Source organism: Castor canadensis, chromosome 2, assembly GCF_047511655.1.
Source record: "Castor canadensis chromosome 2, mCasCan1.hap1v2, whole genome shotgun sequence".
Lineage (NCBI taxonomy): Eukaryota > Metazoa > Chordata > Mammalia > Rodentia > Castoridae > Castor > Castor canadensis.
Window position 1 is genome coordinate 77,543,927 of NC_133387.1, and position 15,818 is coordinate 77,559,744.

The window sequence follows — 15,818 nt, forward strand, 5'->3', positions numbered from 1 at the left end:
CCGGTTCCATTATGGCATCTTAGGTTCTGTCTTAACTATTCAATAGCCATTATAAAGGAGATGAATTGCTCCCTTGACACATACACTAAAAGTTTATTCAGGCTTTTATCCTTTAACATATTGTTAGTTTACCAGTAAAAAACATCTGCTGAAGTTAAACTTTCTTAAATAGGATAGTCTTTTAAATAACTGAATTTATGGGTATCCAAGTATTTTATTTTGAGTCTTACTTTTGAAACTAATTTTAAACATATGGACTGGGGGTGTGCCTCACGTGGTAGAGTGCCTGCCTAGCAAGCATAAGGCCCTGAGTTCAAATACCCCAAAATAAATAAAATAGTCTTTTTCTACCTTTCTACTTTACCAAGTATAATATAAGAATATTGTACATCTTCCTCCAAAAAGTTCCTTGGGGACCAGAACTAAGGGAGATTTAGTGATGAATTCCTTACTCCTGTCAGAGTGGCCAACCCATGACCTATTCCTGCATATTGTTAGGGAGAATTTTACTGAGTTTTTCTTTGATGACTGAGAATTTTCTCTAGGTTTATTTCATGGCTGTAGTTACAGAAGATAGAAGATACTGGGGGAAGTCCCAAACCATTATGAGCAACTTTTTCACTTCTTGTCCTTCCCATGTGACCACCAGTGTGTTCCAGAACCTGGAGTCCTGCTTCTATACTGACCAAGCCTTCTCACCCCCACAATGATACCAGGTCTTAAAGGAATGTAATGGTCTTAGGCTACCAGGCATTTGGAAGAAGGTGTCTCTCTCCTTCAGTCTATTTTCTCTTATGATTTGTAACACCATTCTATACTCTCTCCCATAGACTTATCTTCTCATTGCCAACATTCCTTGGTTACATGATGTCTTAAATCTTTATTCCATTGGGAATATACTTTTCTATTTTGTCCAATCCTCTGCAGAGTGCTCTTTCCAGTTAATTGACTTCTCTGAAGTCTGATTCTGACCAGAAGGTAAAACATTCTTTGCAATCTATTGAGATGAAGATGCTCCTCCCTGATGACCCACCTTACCCTTACTCCACAGCACTGATTCCTGTAGCTGCCCTTTCAACTGTTTTGCTCCACCCCCTCTGACATACAGACTACTAAGGCCTCTATGACACTTTGCCATTCTGAGCTTTTATCAAGGATTCTGACACTTTGCTCATAATCTTCCTTTCTATTATAGTTGCAACCATCATCCAGGGGAAATCCAAACATTCATGAGGATTATCCTTTCCTCGCTGTAAATTTGTTGGATTTGTTTCATGGAATCTTTCCTGTACTTCAGCAATAACTTTCAGGGCTATTTGCTGAAACACCTGACTATCTAAAATAGCTACATCTCCAAAATCACTGATGATCTGATCACAACACCGTTTGCTTCCTGTAGTCTCACATAGTTTACCTCCCACGATACATCCTCTGATCACATCTCACCCTCCAGTACCCCTCCACGACCTTCCTTTCTACAGGCCCAAAAGGTTCTTATTGACTTCACTTCCATCTGCATCTTAGAGGCATCATTTCAACTACTCTCTTGAACATGGCTTATGCCTTTTCCCCACTTTGAAGTTGTTGTTCCATCATGCACTGAATCTACTGGGATACTTGGTATGTATACTTTCTCATCCCCAGAAATGCCAAGCATTTAAAAACAAATGCACCATTTTTTAATTGGGTCCTAATGAAAATAGGTGACCTCCAACCTCAGATATTTGGGAATTTCCCACAGCAGTTGTTATTTTGCCTCATCAGTTCAATCTCTTACTCTCTGCATATCTACTCTAAACTTTTACCAATGAAATCCACTTCCCAGTCAATTTGTGTTCAATTTCTCTCTTTTAACAAAAGGCAAAATATAGATTGTAGGAACGCATTCTCCCAAGTTTCTCTTTTTATATAATATAAATCATCAAATGCATCTGACTTAGGTCAAGTCTCAGAAAACAAAATACCCCATCTCATAATCAGAACAAAACACCCTTGTATTTTGGATAATAGACATTTGAGCTTTTTCATACTTTTTCTAACTCTATAAGTGACAAATTTTTCAGGATTTTGCTCTTGGTTCTTTGCTGAGAGTATCAACTAACTCCTATACACTGCCAAATTTATGTTGCTAGCTCACACCAGACTCCTGAAACACATCCCCATATATTCAGTACCCTGATGCATAGTTCTAATTGATATTTCATAAACATCAGGTACAGCAGGTGAAAACTGAGCTGATTGGTTTTTTTTTTCTCTCTTCACTCACCTATGTAGATGTAGCCCTCATCTCCTCATCTCATTCTAGGTGTCAAGCATCCTCATCAGGACTACAGTAGCCTATACAGAACATGTGTGAGAATTAGAAAAATAGCCTTTTCTACTTGATTTCCCTATGTCAGAAACAAAATGTTTGAATGTGAAGATTTTATCAAAATGAACATTTTTTTCCTAATAAATATAGAAGATCATGATGCATGAGTCTTGAATGTAGCACTTTAGGGCCTTGCTGTATAAAAGTCTTCAGTCTTGGATAGTAATCTGGTCTACCACTCACCCAATATTCTATGCCAAATACCTGGAAATATTCCTAGACTTCCTCATAATTGCTAACATGTGGCCAATTAGAGAAAAATGCTTGTCCAGAATACCATTCAATAATAACACCATCTCAATGTTATGCTCTGCCCTTTCTCCCAAGGCCCTATTTTAATTCCTTATCACTGTTTTCCTAAATCAGTGTATCAGTTTCTTAACACCAGCCTGGTTCTTTTCTAATTTGTGTTTAGTACTGTCCCCAGAGTGATCTTTTCATGTCTGTGGTGGACAAATATGATTATCACACTTAAAAAATAAACTAGAATGATTTATGTTCCAAATGATAAACAATGTAAAGAAATCTTTACATTGCAGCTTCATTTTTTACAACATGAATACAACTAATCACCACCTAAGCCAGAGACTAGAACATTACCTATTTGCAAATTACCCCAGTGCCCCCTACACTCACTGGGCCTTCTCCAAAAATAACCACCAACCAGGAAACTGTTTTTGCCTGGCTTTGAACTTTTTACAAATGCAATTTTTTGGTATTTACTTTTCTGTGTCTTGTTTCTTTTACTCAACATTGTAATTAAGGCAGCCAGTTTGGGCAAATAAAAATAAGGGACACCTAGTTAGATTTAAACTTGTAATAACCAGTTTTTGTGTAGCTCTTTTTGTGTGTATACAGTACTGGAGATTGAACCCAGGGTCCTGTGCATGTGAGGCAAAAACTCTACCACTGAGTTACATCATCCTTGGATCTTTTAAGAAAAATATATCTATACTGAGCTTCCTGAGTATATTATCTGGAAATCCTATTTCCCAGAGTAATCCAGTTTCTACGTATATAACAACAGTTCATTCCTTTATATCAACTTATATTTCATTGTGAGAACAGACACAGTTTTGATGGACATTAGGATTATTTTCCAGTTTTTAGCCATAATCAGTTCTGCTTATATGAACATTCTGTTTACAACTTTTAGTCAAACATACATAAATTTCTGTTGGGTGCATATCCAAAAGTGAATTACTAATTTAAGAGGTATGAATGTGTTCAGCTTTAGGAGATACTAGCAAACAAGTTTTCAAAGGTTTGCACCAATGTGTACTCCTATCAGCAGAGTATTGAGGTATCTCATCAGGGTTTTAATTTGTATTTCTCTGAGGGTAACTTTTAATGTGTTGATAGCCCTTGGATATCCAGTTTTGTAAAAGTCTAGTCAAATTTTTTACTCTTTCCTCTTTTAGATTATTTCTTATTGATTCATAAATTTCTTTATATAATATGGAAAAAAGTTTATTGCAAATAAAATATCATCCCCTCCTGTGACTTATCTTTTCATATATTATTTTTTGATGCATAGTTTTCATCATTTATAGTAGTTTTAATATCACCTAAATAGTTGGTACTTATTGTATTCTGTTTAATAAATATTTGGCATCTTCGGGGTCATGAATCTACTTTTCTGCTTACTTTGTGATGCTTTCCTATTTTGCCTTTGTGTTTAGATATCTGATTCACCTAAATCTTGTTTTTGTTAATGATGTGAAGAAGGATCATGACACATTTTCCCCATGTGGGTATCAATTTTTCCTATAACATCCCTTATGGAAAAGTCCTTCCTTCCACACTCTACTTCAGCATCACCTGTGCCATAGTTTAGTCCATGTATTTATGTTTGTGTCTAACCTCTCTTGGTGACAGCCCTGCTATCTTGATTAGTGCTGCTTTGTAAGGCTTTGTATTTGATAATATAAATCTTACAATGTTTTTCTTCCTCCTTGGCTGGACCCTGTACATTTATGCATTTCAAAATCAGTTTGGCAATAACAATGACATTTTAATTTCCCCAAATTATTAATGGCTTCTTACCACCTAATATGATAAAAATCTAAACATCTTAGTATAAACTATAAAACGTCTTATAATCTGTATCTGGTTTCTTGCCTAGCCACATTTCTGGCCGCTCTCTTCCTTGCATCCCATATTATGATAATCCTAAACAACTTGGTGCTCTTAAATATGGTACTGTTGCTATAAAGGCATCCCATGATTTTGTGTCTTCCCACACTCTCTTCCTTCTTTTTGGAATGCTTTCAACCTATGTCTGCCTGTAACATTCACAGTCACCCTTTAAATCTCTATTCTTTAAGTTGAATGGATAGGATGATCCAGTACATGTGAAACTTCCCTGAACCCTGTAGTAAGGTATACACATCTTTCCACAAAGGTATATAGTACTTTGCACATACTGTCATTATAAATAGGGTCACATCACATTACACCAGCTGATTTAATTACTAAAAACTACTAAATATTCAACAAAGAATTGGTGGCAAATATCTAGAATCTCACTAAATATGAGTTAAAGTAATGATTGACAAGCAAATGTTAAATATCAAAATAACATATATTCATGTACATTTATACATAGAATAATTATAATTTATACTAAGTATATACTTGGTCTAGACATTGTGCTAAGAAAATATTGAGAGATATACTCAAAGATGTATGGCTGGGATTTTTTTAGCATTAAGTAATGCAGAATAATTGGAAATTATCTAAATGCTCAATGATTCTGGATTTTTTTGCTTTTATTTACTTCTTTTTCTTTTTCTTATTGCTGCTTTGGGTGGGGGTACATTGTAGCATTTACAAAAGTTCTTAAAATGTATCATAGTTGAATTCTCCCTCTCCATCATTCTCCTTTATGCCCTCTTTCCCCCCCATTCCTAGACAAGGTAAGTAAATAAGCAAAGTCATAGGATAGAGTGCTATGCAACAATTAAAATAGTGCTGCCTGAGGATAGTGATTGCTATAGTAATAATGCTGTTATGTTGACAAATGAAAGTTAACTGAGTTATAAAGGGCATTATGGTATTTGGGGGGAAAGACATAGATTTGGAAAAGTATATGGAAATATAAAATTCTGGAGGAACATAAATCAGAAAAGATGTTTTCTCTAAATGTTGTGAAGTTTGATTTCTTTGTATTTCTGTTCTCTCTCTCTTTACAGAGAATACAGAAACACCCAACGAACAATATATTTTCTATTTGAAAGGATTTGGGCAATTTATTAGTGACAGCAGAAAAAGGCTTCCCTGCATCTGGCATGCCCTTCATGTGGAGTTTCTCTCGGCAGCAGACTTGTGGTCTGAATCAATCATTGGTTTGATGAAATAGTGGAATATTCTGTTTTCTTAATCAAATTCAACTGTGAACAGAACAAAAAAAGGTAAGACAAAGCTCCATGCATTTATTCAACCTACCTCTTATTTTTAAGGGCCTATTCGAATATAAGACTCCATTTAAAGTGACTGAGGTTCTTTGTTTTTGTTTTGGTACTAGGGATTACCATTTGAGTTTGTTTTTCAAATAGGGTTTCCCTCTAACATTTACCCAAGTTGTCCTCAAACTCTGCTCCTCCACTTCCACCTCCACCTCACAAGTAGGACCACTGATGATGTGAGCCACCATGCCTGATTTGTTTTTGAGACAGAATCTTGCTAACTTTTGCTAGGGCTGGCCTCAAACCATGATCCTCCTGTTTCTGCCTCTCTAGTACCTGGGATTGCAGATATGCCCAGCCTAACCAAATTTTTGCATCAATCCTACACCATAAGTAACAAGGGAAAACTAACCATTGATGAAAAATGCAAGTTACTTCATGACTAAGGAACTAGAAAAAAATCCTATAAACTGTACCTTACCTACAGTACATGTATGCCAACTAAATCACTAAATCATGGCAGAGTATGCCACTAAATCATTAAAAATATTATGAAACAGCATACCAAAGGCACTTACTGGCTGATCTAATCTCACTCAGCCTAGCTACAAATGTCAACAGAACTACATCATTTTTCATGTCTCTCTGGTTATCTCATGGTGACCATCTTTTAAAGGATCTAGCAAAGAAGCTGTACTTATACATTGATTAGGGGAAAGATACTATTTCAGAATAGCTTCAGTCATAATTAAAAAACATGTTTTCTGTCCATTGGAAAAAATATTTTCTCAGAATAGTACAGCAAAATGGAAGTGGGCTTTTGAGACATATAAGTCAGGGTTTTTAGTCCTACTTCAGTGACCTTGAGCAAACAACTTCATGTCTCTGATCATGAGTTTTTTTGCTCCTGCCCTCTAGGGTAATATCTACCTGACAGGACATTATTAGAACTAGAGAGAATACATAAAGAGCAATTAAAAGTGCTTGCTACACTTTTAGTTGTAGCAAATAAAAAAGAATTACTTCCTTGCTCCACTTTCCCCCCTGTACCTTGTCTTTTCCATAGAGTGGAAACCAGGAGTGGGGATCAGCAACTGGAGTCATAAATGCATATCTTTATTCAGCAAATTTGTGTTGGGCTTGTTCTATGCTCTAAGTATTATACCAGATGCTAGGCATCCCATAATGAACATGACAATGAAACTTCTAGCTTCTTACTTTTGAAAGGCTATGCAAATAAGAAAATGCACAAGAATTGAGCAATAAGCAAAGGTACTATTGGAGCAGAAATAATGGAAACCCTAACTGAGAACAGACATTACAGAGGAGGTGATATCTGAGCTGAGTCTTAGGAGAGTTGTGAAATATGAAGGGAAGGCAAAGGTGATAAGATGATAGTGATAGATGAGGACCATCCAGTGCTCAGCATTACATGTGAGGGAAACTGGCTTGCTAAGGAAACCACACAGTACACTAACCAAGGGTTTTTCTGGCTGTTTGAGGTGATAAAGTTTATAGGGTTGACTAGATTTCTTATTAAGGAACTTGAAAGCAAAGAGAAGTTATGAAAGAGATGATAAAATTTGTACTTTGCAAAGTCCACCTTGCTAAGGCTGTGGACAGCATACTAGAGAGTAAAGACTAGAGGCTGGAGAAAAGTTAAGAAGGTGCTTGAAAGAGCTTAGCAAGAAATTCTAAGGCTTAGAACTGGTAAGTGTCATCATCGATTAAAATGATAGAGAAATACAGAAATCCATAGGAGTCATCCAGATCCAGTGATTAACTGGTATGTGATAGGTAAGGCAAAGGAAAGAGTTCCTGGCTTGAGTGATTGGGTAAAGATGATACTCTTTAAGCTGAGAGAATTAATGGGGATCAAAAGGAAATATATAACTCTGAAACTAAGAGCTGCCTCCCAGGATCATCCATGGATAATACAGAATTAAGTTTCAGGAAAAATTATCGAATTAGTATGACCAAGCTGTGTTGTCACTATGTTGGAGAATGTCACTGCCTTTTGGGACTTCTACCTAGAAACCTTGGCCCATACACTTTCTTCTCTAAACTCCTATGGGTCTTCATAAAAACCAGGGAAAAATCACAGGTTCAAACAAATTTAAAGTGTAAAGAATACAACAATTATATGATCTAATCAGACCTATGTTTTAAGTTGTCATAAAGGTACTAAATTTTATCCAATGTTATCTTAACTAATCTAAAGTTATTTCAGAATCAAAATATGTAACATGAATCTGTCATTAAGTATAGACCTTTCAATTCATAGCACTTCTACTTATATCCATATGCAGATATTGGGCTCTAATACTTAATACTGTTTTTGTGGTGGGGGGACTGGAGTTTGAACTTAAGTCTTCATGCTTGTAAAGCAGAGTCTCTACCTCTTGAGTCATACCTCCAATCCATTTTGTTCTGCTTTTTTACTTTGCTCTAGTATTTATTTGGGGAATGGGGTCTTATGAACTATTTGACTGGACTGGCCTTAAACTACGACCCTACCAATCTCAGTCTTCCAAGTAGCTAGAATTACAGGCATAACCCACTGGTGCCTGGCTTGACATTTACACTTATTAAGGTCAAGATATCAGTTGAATGAAGATCACAATCCCAAACTCATGGGAAAGTTAAGAAATTTGTCTCATAAGCCTTGAGTTTATGAAAGAGATATTTACTGAAAACAGTATAAAACAAACATCCCTACATAGTTTCTTAATAATAGTGAAATGATTCTAAGACTATACAAAAAGACGTCTTGACTTCTGGCCTGGGTTAAATTTCTACTCCATCATTTACTGACTTGGATGAGTCAGTCTTCTGAATCAGTTTTCTCTTTTATAAATGGTGGATAATTCAGTAACTACTTCTCCAATTATTGAAATTTTTATTTAAGTGAGGTATAGTGAACGTTCACCACAGTGTCTCAAATATGATAATCAATCATGACAAATATTATAATAATGATTATTATTATGATCACTACTCTTTGACTACCTTTGAACAAAACAAAGGTTATTTCCCTTATCATGAACACTTCCTCTGTTGAAAAACAGTAGAAGTCATCACAAAGAAGCTAGGATCAGATAAAAGTGAATGTCCACTGACATACTCATCTTTGGGTGCGTCTGAGCTCCCTTAAGCATGCTGCTATCACACAGCCCTATGTAGCAGCCCTCGTAAGCTGAAAATTTGTGCCAAGATAAATTAATAAAAATCAAAGCATAATGTTGGCAAAGACTATCATTTCAATGTTACCTTATAAAAATGTTTCTACTTATGGTCTTCCACAATATTTTGAGAAATAACCCTTTCAAATTTTTAGAGAAGATATCTGAAATGCCAGATTTGGCAACATTCATTACCATTTTTAGAGCATAAGGAGCCCTGAGACTTTTATTGAACGGCTGAGTTGTCCCCTTCCAACATAGGGATGTCAGAGGCACTAGAAGGATGGAAATTGCTAGAAATTAAAGGAGGATTGTCATTCAAATAAGGCTAGTTGAATGATACTAATGTAATGTTACTAATTCATTTATATGGCAATATTCTGCTCAAATTAGGTCTTCCTCCCTATCCTACCTTCCCATTTCCCAATCCCAACGTGTGTTTGCTCATGGCTTTTGCACTGTTACAGAATTAAGCAGCCCAACCTCAACCCTTATCTGCAGGAAGGAAACTGGTGTAGCAATTGCTGCACAAGAACCAAGTTGAACACAGCTATAGTCAGTGACAAAGATAAGCCTGGGGCCAAGTCTTACATACAGATGTGCTGCAGAGCATCTGGGTTCCAGGGAAACATGAAAATGGGGAGTCTCTTTCTCAAACAAGATTAAGAATTTCAAGACAGCAACAACCAATCAGTAAATCAAGCACCAGTTTCTCTTATGTTTGGAATCCTGTGCTGCTGCTCAGGTGGATGGTCATGAGGCCAGCCTGAATGTTTCTCCTTCCGACTTCTCTTAACACTAGTCCTATCTGCATAGGAATGTGTGTGGTTGATGGGCTTTGTATACACATATGAAATAGAACGATAAAACCTCATGCAATTTCTTTAAGTGCAATGGGTAGAGGGTTCAAGGGAAGAGATGTTGGGGGTCATCTAGCCAATAGATGTAAGCCATTTGGAATTGTTACAATGAATTCTCCTGTATAAAGAATATATGCTTATAAAAATGAAAAAAAATCATTTAACCAACTGTCATCTCCATGTTGTCTGAGAACTAAGCATAATTTATCACATTTGTGACTGTGAGCAAAAGAATAATCCTCAGGAGTTACTTAATCATCCACATGCAATGGATGTGGCAAACATTCAATAAGGGAACCATCAGACTCACATAAAATATTTTAATTTGATTCCATTACTTTAAAGGCCCTTAGAATATTTAAACATTGTTCTTTTAAAAGCTATAGTTCAGTGGGTTATACAAGTAAAATTGGCAAACTCTTGACATTCCTAATATGTTTAGTCACGTTTCTCTGACAACCTGATGAAAGTCATAGAAACTCATCAAAGATAAATTCAATTTCCCATAAACTCTCTCTTTCTCTCTCTCTCTCTCTCTCATTTCACACACACACACACACACACACACACGCACACACACACATTTCTCAAGTACTTTGAAATCCGTCCAAGAACTTCTGGTTTAAAAAAAAAATAATAAACCTTGCTCTGAGATAAGACTTTTGTCACATGATAAAATAAGGTTACTTATCCAAAAGGTTTCAAAAAGAGTTATTTTAAAAATGAAGTGAAATTTTATTGATTATTTTACCATATTTGTTATTTTACTGTATCACTAGATGAAATTAAAGAAATAAGGTAGAGTCAGACCATGAAGGGTCATGCTAATTCTTCCTTGAAAATTCTTTTTATGGGAAGGAATTTTTCAAATTACTTCATTATTTGTCTCTTAAAAGCAAATATATTTTCCTACATTTCCTACATAGCCCACATTCTTATATTTCCCACATATCCAAAATAATCATTTTCACTCTTAGAAAAAGTAATAATTTCTTAATTTCATTTAAGACCCAGGAAGAATAAAATTTCTCCAGTTTTCTCTTGCTTTCTCCAGAACCACAATCAAATCTACATTGAATATAGAAAAATCTAGATTGATTTCATGTCATCATTGGAGAGAGCAGATCTTTGAATTTATTTCATAGCTTCTTCTTAGGGTGTTAAATCTAATCCCCAACTTTCTTATGAATTAGAATTATAAAATTTGATAATCAAATTTTGAGCTAACATGCAACATGCCTGATGTTCTGATTTGCACCACTGTGAGAGCCCATCTCCTGTCTGCCATTAAAGCTCCTGAGACTGTCGCTATGTGGTCTCTAAGCCCTCTGTTATTCTGTTCTATTTTTCCCCTTATGAGCAAAAAGTGATCTGTGTAGTGAAATTTTAATATTGTACAAAGATTAAATTCTACCTTAATCATTTATCTTATTATTTTAACTCTAAATGAGAATCCTTAAACAAGTCAATTGCTGCAAAAGTGTGATTTTTCTAATTCCACATTCCTTCTACATAATCTAGTGTTCTCTCATTCAATGGAGATATTTGTATATAAGGAAAATCTAGCTTCCGGTTTAAAAGATAAGATACCTGAATTATAAATTATCATTTTTCTAAGCAAGATTTTCTTTAATATCTAATCTAAATGATAACATACATCATTTGGCTTTTTTAGTTTAATTACACGTTAAAAGAATTGTGTAAAATCAACTAAATCAAGTACAAGAATTACTCTTTTTGATGTTGCATATGTTGAAGCATTGGCTAGTAGTAGGTCTTTTAGGTTACTGTCTGCTTTTAAAATGATTCAATAAATTTAAAATTATCTTGAATTGTTCCAGTCTTGTCTGCACCTTTTTGGTCCCCGATTAAGAATCAACCATTTCTCCAAGGGGCTCTGATTCTTTTTTTACTGAAGAATGATATTAGAAACCAAAATAGCATTCTAAGTGTCTTTGTTAATATTGGGGTGAAATTACAAATAGGCCACTTCAATAGATGGAGCAAGAAAATAAATGTATATATTTTAAATCACATTGTTTTCAGATTTTTTCAATATTTATAGTATGATTTTATAAAACTACTTTGATTTTATAGCTGCACCTCTTTTTTCCCTAACACTGAGAACCTTGATCTCTACGAAAGCTAATAACATCCACTAGCTTCTGTGGATGTCCTGAGTCTGTCAGATCAAATAGGGAAAGCTATTCCCCTCATCTATAACCTTTGCAGGTCCCATGTTAGTCAACAGTGTTATTATTGGTGGGATTGGTCAAATTAGGGGAGGTCGGATGAAGAAAGATGTTAAGAGCATTTCTACCCTTTTTCTCTCTGTCTTGTATGATGTTTCTGGTTATGGCTGCTGCTCTTCTGTGATTCCAGTTCTCTAAGGCAGGCTCACTTTGACTCCAGCTGCACAGCTGAACCAATCCACTGGATTCTGGAGTTTTATCTTTACTTTTCTGTCCCTCTAATGCAAGCATGGAATGGTTTCCTGTTGCCTGAAATCTGGGTTGCCTCATCATCTCCTTTGGCTTTTTGTTCTTCCATTACTTAGGTAACTTATTTCCTTAATTATATTCCCCCTAAAAAAGATATCTATTGCCCCCTCAGTTGTACCTTGATAGTAGAGAAAAAAGAAACACTGATAATGATAAAATGACCAAGGTGTGTCTACAATGCCTTTGCTTTCTTTGCATCCCTAAAGATATATAGTAAAATACCTATGGTATAAAGTTACTTTAAAAATCCTTTCTCTGATTTTTATGATTATGTTATTATTTTATATAGTTATATACATTTGCTTAAGTTGTTTTCAGTTTTTAGAGATTCTGTTTTATTATCTTACTTTCAAAAATGCATGGGGAAAAATCTGTATTTTTTAAATGCATACATAAATCCTCTTCTGGCCTTTGCATTTACTTCCCCCTCTATGTTCTCTACAACTAATCATTTTATTGCTTTTTTTGTGCATCCTTACAATGTGGTTCTGTATGCAGCATGTGTATTTCCCTACTTCTTATATTAAAGATAAGATGTCATGAGTTCTATGCTGTATGCTATTTCATTAAACAATATGTCCCAAAGATTTCTCCATAAGTAAGTAGAGATGTTCTTTATTCTTTTCTACTCTTGTGTATTACTCTATTATATGGATAAGTCATAATTAATTGAGGCTCACTCTACATTATTAAATATTTAGGTTGTTTTTAGTTTTTTGTTATAAAATAATAGCAAAGTGAACAACTTTATGGATCATTTTGAACTTCTGTGGGTATGTTTCTAAGATTGATTCTTGGAAAAGTGATTGCTGTCTCGAAATGTAAATACATGAACTTTCCTTAGATTAAACAAATTCTCCTCCATAGGGTTTATACCATATTGTAATCCTTGCAAAAATGTATGAAAGTGCCTATTTTCCTATAGCTCCACCAACAGAATATGTTGTTACTTTTGTTGATCAGTCTGATAAAGAGATAAATCATACCTCAGTGCCTCAATATGTAAAATCAAGTATCTCTTTGTATGTATAAGGGCTATTTGTAGTCTTTTCTATGACTTATCTGTCCGTATGTTTTTAACACATTCTTAGAGAATTAAGGAGAGAAAACACTGGCCTAGAAGTTAGAAAACTCAGACTTCCCATGACTTCTCTATTCACTAGTCTTGGTTCTCAAGCCAACCATAAAACTCTGAACCTCAGTTTCTTTCTGTCACTCAGTGTTTCTGATAATGAAATAAATATAACATATCAATATGATTTTAAAATTTACCACATATTCCATATTACTTAGTTATCTGTATTTTAATGAGATTCAGTATTTTCCCTTCCTCTTTCATAAGAGGAAGATTTAGAATCTATGTCATGTAACTTATAGTCATCATAACATCTGGTACAAATTTTTCATGATTTTTGTCCAGCTTCTAAAACAATTAGTTTCTACTGATGATTATTTAAGGAGGAAGGGAGTTTCCTATCTAAAAAAAATTAACAAATATAAATTCCTTTTAATGTTACTATTTTTACTTATTTTGATAAAAACAAACAGATTAGCTTTTTAAAGATTGTAGCATATTTACTATTCTTCTAAAGCCTGAGGATGGGTGTGGAAATATTACAGGAAGATGATGATCCTAATCATGATTAAATACTTAAACAGACAAAAAACAAAAGTAGTATCAAACTGGCTCTTACTGAAGTTTACATGAGTTTGGGCAGAGTGCATTGCCATTGCTGAACACATCTTCAGCACAATTCCTTTGGATTGTTGTTTCAGGAATCTTCCTTTAAAAAAAAAAGTAAGAAAATGGTACAAACTCAGTCCTCCGAGAAGATTAGCCTTTTTGATAATGGTAAATGGCAAAATTCTTTGTTGAAGAAGAAATGACAGCTGCTTATATAAGCAGATTCCATTCCTTGTAATTATTGCTTTTGGCAGGGTACAAAGGGTTTAATCTTTCCTAAATCCCACTGTAACTTCTGCTATCTAGAAGGTTCAGTTACCCTGAAAAAGATTTTTGATCAGCTACATGCTATGAGCCAGTGTCGATGTTACTCAATACACTTTAGCTGAATGAAAGGGTAATTAATTAACTAACCAAGCAATTATAAGATACATTGCAAATCTAAGTTCTTAAACATAACTTCTTAACAAGTATTTATATCATTGCCCTTGTTTTTATTTATATATCTATATACCGGTCAAATATCTCATCATAATTTCCTCACTTCCTTTCTGTAGATGGAAAAGATAATTTTTTAGAAAGCAAAATATAACTTAACAAAAGGGAACTGACTAAAACAATTGGGACATTGGGTCTTAATTTACAAATATTCAGTATTTGCCTGTAGTTTTTTTATCCTGCAGAATTTTACAGAGCTTCTCCTTTGCGTTGTTTGAACTTTTAAAACACTACTTAAAAACGGGAGCTAAAGTTTCAAATTTGACAATTTCTGGTAAAGATAACAAAAGAGAAGGCTTAATTTCTCAAACTTCTTCCAAAATTTTTCCATAACAATCATGTTGAACCTTTATGTAGAGTTTTATTTTCTCTACTCAGGAACATCTCCACTTAAATTCAATGTTCTGAAAGATACATACGATATTTCTTCCAAGATTAATGAGATGAAGGAAAAGGACAGGAAAAACCCAATAGCCAATTATGTAATTTGCATTTTTAGAGACTTATTTGCAAACCTTAACTAAAAAAAAATAAGTCTTAGATTAGATTAGCTTAATATTCATTTAATGGCAGAAAAACAGAACTTTTTTTTAAAGGTTTCATGCTTCTCCAGGTCAGCCTGTATTTTTCCTTTCTCTACTTTTATTATCTGAATTTGGCAACATGAATATTGTATCAAAAAAAGAAATATGTTTACAGTGAGTAGATTGATGTGTAAAGGTGGCTTATTTAGCTTAGTGTGATAGTTAATCTTCAATAAAAACTTTCTATTGGCTATTTAATTAGTGGACATACAAGAAAGATATAACATGGAAAATGTAACTAATCATATACACTTTATTAAAACCTGAATGTAAATAAAGAAACAATTTCAAATCCTAAAGGAATTTTAGAGATTAAAGGATTTCTCATGACAGCAAATGTTACTAATATAATAGTGTATTTGAATATAGTGATTTGTAAATCACATTTAATAAAATGTTAATTTAAAAATTTCAAAATATTAGTTAATATTTAAGCATTTTCAAAACTATTAGGTGAGATACACCAACATAAGATATAATTTACATTCTTTATCTGTAAAATAACTCTTAGCTTATTTCCTTTAAGACTTTAACGCTTTTAATTCTATCAATCAACAGACCAATGAAGTATTTAAGTTCATTGGTAGTAGTCTGCCAAATGTTGAAGGTAGAACATGCATATGTATAACACATGGTTGCTAAACTCAAGAATTTACATTTTTTTAATTCTTTAGGAATTAAAACAAATTGATGTGTGAACATTGGACATGAAAAACAGGATAGGCAACAAG